Genomic DNA, 7,215 nt, shown 5'->3' on the forward strand with positions numbered 1-7,215 from the left:
AGAATAAGTACCCATGCCTAAATTATAAGCACATATCATGGGGACACCAGGAAATACTTCTTCACCGAAAGGGTAATTGATCGATGGAATGGTCTTCCACATCAGGTAGTCGAGGCCAGAAACACGCTCGACTTCAAGGGACGATGAGTCAGACATGTGGGGTTGCTCAAGAGGAATGCTTAATAGATGGATTCTCGAGGGAGGGAGGGTTCTTGAGTGGGCAGACTTGTTGGGCCGTCGGCCCTTTTCTGCCATCATACTCTATGTTTCTATATCTGATTGTTCTGCTAGTAATCTATAAAGAAAAGTAGGCACCTACTTTTTATTTAAAGAATATGCTGAAACCATGTACCCTTGAGATGCCTGTATTAGAGAATGATATGAAGATGGGTACCCGAGGTTAACTGTGGGGATGAGGACAGAGCCTGCAAGGGCGGGGATGAGGATAGAGCCTGCAGGGATAGTGACAAACTTTGTCCATGTGCCATTCTCTAAACACTTGAGACTAATATGAATATGTAAAAACTTAACACATCTTAGACAATTGGCAACTGAATTCAATGGTTACAAAAACTGCAGAAGCTGCTTTGGAATTTAAATGAACTCCTGTTATATGAAAACATTTGTGTTGTGTCTGCCTCTGATATGGCAACAAGTCTTGTCTGCTGATAACGATTCCTACCACCTGCAATGTCCTTCCATCAAGTGCCCAGTTGTTCAAGCATCTTACTGTTACTGCAATAGATTCATCCATTGTTGCTGTCCTCAAGGAGTATTTCCAACATTTAATAGACACTTATTTTCCTGTTCATCCGCTACACTGTGTTGATTCTCTTTTACACCCATGTCTGAAAGACAATCCAGTTATCTTCCCAGATGATGTAAAAATATAGGCAACTGAATCTTCAGGAAGATTGTACCAAAACCAGATCAAAATGGAAGGCTCTTCTTTAGATTGTATTATTTGTTAAATTTTGAAAACCTCATCGAACTTATCGGTTATATGGTATAGAATTGACTTGTTCTGTTCACATGGTCCAGGTGATGAAAGAGGAAGAAATGTTGAATGTGGCAGTACAGGTGGTGAGAGAGATGCACCAGGGAAGGGAAAAAGAATGTGCTTTGTGTAGTTAAATTTTGTGGTTACCATAATGTATTAATAAGATCATATTGTGTGTACAGTATGGCGAAGAACGAAAGTAAGTGTAAACCTCCTATCTTTCTAACTTTATTTTGAGGACTATTTCTTTAATGTTTAATGTTCTTTAATGTTTTTATAGGCTGTGTACTGTACACAGGAACATAAATATACACAGATTCTCACAAGTTACATACAAATTCAACTTAAGAACGGTTTTAAAAATGAAACTCACTTGAATCCTTTCCCTCCCCCTCCCCCCCCCCAGTCCATGGAAAAATTGTCTTGCATGAAACTGGTCCCTGGTGCAAAAAAGGTTGAGGACCGCTGCTCTAGCCTATGTTTCAATGCATTGTTTTAGAATTACTTCCACATCCATGGCCCCAGTGAGCTTACATTCTAACCCCCAGATTCCATATATGGCACCTAGATTTCCACCCTAAAATTTAGGCCTACTCCAAAAGGACGCACACAAATTAATTGGCTAATGAGTCAAATAATATCAATAACTTTATATTTTGTATGGTAGCCTGTAACCTGTTCTGAGCTCTTTAGGGAGGACGGGATAGAAAATTAAATTAATATATCAATAGTTGGGTGCTGAAAACTAGTTACTGATGTATATTGGCAGCCATTAAAATTTGCACAGGCATCTGGCTGCATGCTCTTTTATAAGGCATGATATGTAACTCAAAATGGAGTGGCTGTGGGAGCGGCATGGGAGGGTCAAGGGCATCTGAAATGTTATACACATTCTTACAGACGACTGCCTCGGTAAGGCCAATTTGGATGTTAGCATACGTTTGGCATCAAAAGTTAGCGCACAGGAACTAAACTAAACCTTAGGGCTCCTTTTATCAAGGCGCGCTACGGGGGTTAGCGTGTTGGACATTTCATCACGCGCTAACCCCCGCGGCAGCCTAAAATCCTAACGCCTCGTCAATGGAGGCATTAGGTACTAGCGCGGCAGGCGGTTTAACGCACCGTATTCCGCGCGTTAAACCACTACTGCGCCTTTGTGAAAGGACCCCTTAGGCTTATATACCGCATCTTCTCCATAGAGCTCGGAAATGGTTTACAAGAAATTAGAAAGGAGAATAGATGCAATATGGATTTGGAATAGCATGGAGAGGAGCGGAATTTACAACTTTGAAAATAGCCAAGTTTTCAGATGTTTTCAAAATGGTTGGAAAGAGCCCAGATCGCACAGTTGAATAGGAAAATGTAATTTGCCAATGTAGGTAACGCCTTTCAACGTAGGAAAGGACAATTTAAATTTTTGAGTAGATCTGGTAATGTCAGATCTTACAGAATTCCAAGACAGGGGAATTAAAGGAGGAAGGATGCCATGCAAGATCTTAAATGTTAAGCAGGCACATTTATGATTCAAACAATTTCTATTGATGCAAACAACAGAGTAAGCAGAACAGTGGCATAGAAGGGTTCTCAGCAACAAACAATGAGGCATCGTTTAGGATTAACATCAACAGATCCCCCATCAACGTTGCCCCGAGGCCCTGGACTCTTATGAGCCCCAAAGAAAGCCATCCCACCTCCCTCCCCCCACTCATCCCTGGAGACTGTACCTGTTGCTGAGTAGCAGAACCCAATAGAACACCCCCCCACAACCCCCCATCCCCCTCCCCCCCGGTACTCTCCACCCCGCCCCACTGTATCTCACCGTGGCTCTAGCCCCAGCATTAGCTGAGTGCCCATATTAGGACACCCACCTTAATTACCTCACTTTGTCCCTTTGGATATAAGGAATGCAGATATGGTTCCCATATATTCAAGAACACTAGCTTCCGAGACAGCCCCCCCCCCCCCCCCCCCCCCCCCCCGCATCCCTCGTCTCCCAGGTAGCCAACTGATGCAACTGGTTCTTCCAATGCCAAAACGCCAGAGGGTCCTGGACCGTCCAATGTTGGAAAATACATTTTCTGGCCAGCAGGCTCATCTTCCTGCAGAGAGCCCGGTTCCCCCTAGGTAAATGGCCATAAGCCTCCAGCAAATCCAAAACTAAGTGGGCCAGGGTACTCCTCAGGGCTCTACCAATCGACCCTGATATGTAAGAGACTATATGCCTCCAGAAGCGCTGGATTATGGGGCAAGACCAAAAGGCATGCCCCAATGTGTGACCCCCTCCCATCCCGTCCCGCATTTATGACATATTGGGATTGGGAGACCACTGTAATATAACTGTGTACGAGTATAGAAAGCGCATAAGGTCATCCTGTAATACTTTTCCCGCAACCAAGCACACGGGGTGGGAAGTGAGGGCTCATGTAGCATGGGGGCATGGAAGGAGCATGGGGGCAGAGAGGAGGGCACAGGGGGCACAATCGCCCCGGGTGCCTTCCAACTTCGTTACACCACTGCATGCACCCATTCTAGAATCGGGCTCATTGCCAATCTTTTCTGGTGCCCCTGTTTGAACACCATTTCTAGAATCCAGTCCTAAGTGTGTATTTCAGGCAACGTGATTTGCCTAAGGATCAAAGAGAGGATGGGAGAAATATGAGGTTTAACATGCTGGATCCAAAACAACAAAAAGTGGAACAAGAGTCCCTGGATGTAACAGGATATGTCAAATTTAAAAGTTTATTGTGTAGAAAATGTAAAAAAAAAATAAGTCTAAGGGCTCTTTTTATCAAGGTGCGGTAGGCGGTTAACGCACGGAATACCGCGCGTTCAACCGCCTGCCGCGCTAGTCGCTAACGCCTCCATTGATGAGGCGTTAGTTTTTTGGCTTGCCGCGGGGGTTAGCGCGTGATGAAATGTCCGTCGCGCTAACCCCCGTAGCGCACCTTGATAAAAGGAGCCCTAAATCCTAAACAGCGTTGATGTGAAAAAAATTCTCACAATACACTATTGCTTTCCTGGAATAAAAGTTAACACCAAACCCTACACGGGTCACGTGCCTTCCTCAGGGGTCCTTAAAATGAAAATAAAATGAAGTAATGAAAAAAAGGGATCCTTTTCCAAAGGTGCGCTGGCGTTTTTAGCGCACGCACCGGATTAGCATGCACTAGCCGAAAAACTACCGCCTGCTCAAGAGGAGGTGGTAGCGGCTAGCGAGCGCCATTCCACGCGTTAAGGCCCTAACGCACCTTTGTAAAAGGAGTCCTAAGTTTTTTTTTTATAGCACCTTTAGAATCCTTTTTTCAAAAACTTTTTTTAACCTTTGTGAATTTTACTGACTAAAGGGCATAAGTACTGTTAGTGACCAGCTCTATGATTACACACCATTTAAAAACAAAAAAACACCTCTATTAATCTTATATGCTGCTTGTGACTGGCTTTATATTTGCTTACTTATTAGAAGCCTGGTTTAGGTTTTACACCCCAGGGTGTAAATGCTGTTTTTTAGAACCTCTGGCTTTGTGATTATACACTTTTTAAAACCTTTGTGAATTCTCCTGACTAAAGGAAGTGTATGCTGCCTGTGATTAGTTTTACAGAATAATGAGTACTGCTAGTGACTTGCTCTATGATTTCACACCTGTTAGAGAAAAACCATTACTGCTTGTGACTGATTTTATAACTGCACACTTATTAGGAACCTGGTTCAAGTTTTATACCTTTGCAAAGTTTTTTTTAGAATCCCAAGGAATGTGTGCTGCTTGTGATTGTTTCTGTGACTGAACACCTGTTAGAAGCTTCTCCCTTTTTTAAAAACAGAGCCTCCGCACTACACCCCTCCTCTCCAACGTCCCCTGACATTCCCCTGATATCCCCAAACACTCCTGACATCCCCACACACATCCCTGTACTTTCAATACAAAAATTGGCAGGACGAATGCCCACTCCCTCCTGCCGCCAGGCCCCATTGAATCCCAACACCCCACCTCAAACTGTGGCACCTCCCTAACCTGTGGCACCCTACTCCAACACCCCCCAAACCCCTAGCATCACACCCTGACACCCTCCTATATCCTATCTTTAAAGATAATCCGGCAGAAGGGATACCTTCTCCCTCCCGCCAGTAGGCCTGCCTCTTCCCGGTGCATCCTGGAATGCACTGGGAGGGGCCTAAGTCTGTGATTGGCCCAGGTGACTACAGCCCCTCCCATGTGGGCCAATCATAACCTTAAGCTCCTCCTAGTGCATCCCAGGATGCACTGGGAAGGGGAAGGCCCACCATTATGAAGAGGCAGGCCTGCCAGAGCGAGGGATTGGGCATCTCTCCCACTGGATTGTCTTTGAAGGTATGGTGATGTGGGGGGGGGGTGTCAGGGTGGGGTGCCAGGGGTTTAAGGGGTATCAGAGAGGGTGCCATGGGTTCAGGGATGCCATAGTGGAGTGCCATGGGTTTGGGGGTGCTGGGGTGGAGTGCCAAGGATTTCGGGGTGTTGGGGTGGGGTACCATGGTTTTGAGAGGTGCCGCAGTGTGGGGTGGGGTGTCAGGGTTCGATTGGACCTGGTGTTAGGAGGGAATGGGCATCCTTCTTGCTGATTTTTGTATCGAAAGTATAGGGGAGTGTGGGGAGATGTCAGGAGTGTTTGGGGGTGTTGGGGGATGTTCGATGGGAGGAGTGTAGTATGGGGGCTCTGTGGAGGGGGCTGGGGGATTGGTGACTGTGAGGGAGAGAGGGAGAGAGGAATCTCCCTGCCAGTTCAGCTGATCCCGGCAGGGGGAATCCCCATTAGCTGAGCCAGCAGGAATCCCTGAAACTGGCTCAGCTGATGGGGAGCCTACTGTTTTTTTCCCCTCCACAGGTGGTGGGAGGGGGTCATGACTACTGGGGGAGTAAGGAGGGGGTCATGCCTTAAACCCCTCCCCAAGTGATCATCTTGTCAATTTGGTCACCTTTGGAACACTTAGATGCATGAAAAAGAGGTCTAAGTAAGTTCCACCTTGGATGTCCTGCGAAAGCTTCGATTATTGCTGCAGGATGTCCAGGTTTAAGCCTGCCTGATGCCTGCCCATAACACATCTCCTAACATGCCCCTTTAGGCTCTGGATGTTCAGCGGCTTGGAAGTCCTGCTGGATGTCCAGAAAGTTGGTTTTGATTATTGATACTTGGACGTTCTGGCTACTAGGATGTCCAAGTTCCGACTTAGGCTGAGTTTTGGATGTTTATGGTAAATGTTTTGATTATGAGCCTGTTAGTAACTAAAGCTTAGACTCATCTTTCCTCTCCCTCAAAGTACTCACTGTTGTTACTTGTACAAAGGGAAGCATGTGCAGCCATTTTTTAATACTTGTTATGCAGGCCTGTCATCCAATAGGGAAGCATATATGACTATAGAAATATTAAAACCAGCTTGTTTTATTAATATTAAAACCAGTCCTCTGGGCCGCCCAAAAAAGTGATATAACTTGAGATGAACGTTTTAAAAAGTATTCTTGACAACGAGTCAAGTGTGGTACCCAATCTCAAACATTGTTCTAGATCTCAATATTGACCTATGTTTCACTGGGCCATATCTTCAGAAGATCAGACAGTAAGAAAAAAAGCAAGTAATAACACTGGATAACAAATTTTTCCCAAACGTTTTGCTTCCTTAAAACAAACCGATGATTATGCTAGACCCCTTCAAAATAAACACAAATATAATTTCCCACCGACTGTCTCACATAGGAATTTTGAGAAACACGATGGTATCTTTAATTGCCTATAACAAGTTTTAATTCACAACCCCCCCCCTTTACTAAACTGAGATAGCAATTATTAGCGCAGGGAGCCGCGCTGAATGTTCCACGCTGCTTCTGATGCTCATAAGAATTCCTATGAGTGTCGGGAGCAGCATAAAGCATTCAGCGCGGCTTCCTGCTCTAATAACCGCTATCGAGGTTTAGTAAAAGGGAGGGGGGGGGGGGGAAGTTTCCGATATGCTATGATAGTTTGACGTAGGTAAAAGTGTTTTTCTGCTGATTTTCGTTTGTACTCGGTGCATCTTGTTGCAGTGTCCAACAATAGTCAGCCAGCATTGATGGATTCTAGTTGCACTGATATCTTTTTTTCATAGTGGCAATGTCCTGGTGAAACCTTTCACCATGTTCGTCGCTAACCTGTGGGGAAGAAGTCCAAGTGTGAATGTAGAAAGTGTATCTTCAGTGACATGTTGAATT

The sequence above is a fragment of the Geotrypetes seraphini genome, chromosome 8 (genome assembly GCF_902459505.1).
Source record: "Geotrypetes seraphini chromosome 8, aGeoSer1.1, whole genome shotgun sequence".
Lineage (NCBI taxonomy): Eukaryota > Metazoa > Chordata > Amphibia > Gymnophiona > Dermophiidae > Geotrypetes > Geotrypetes seraphini.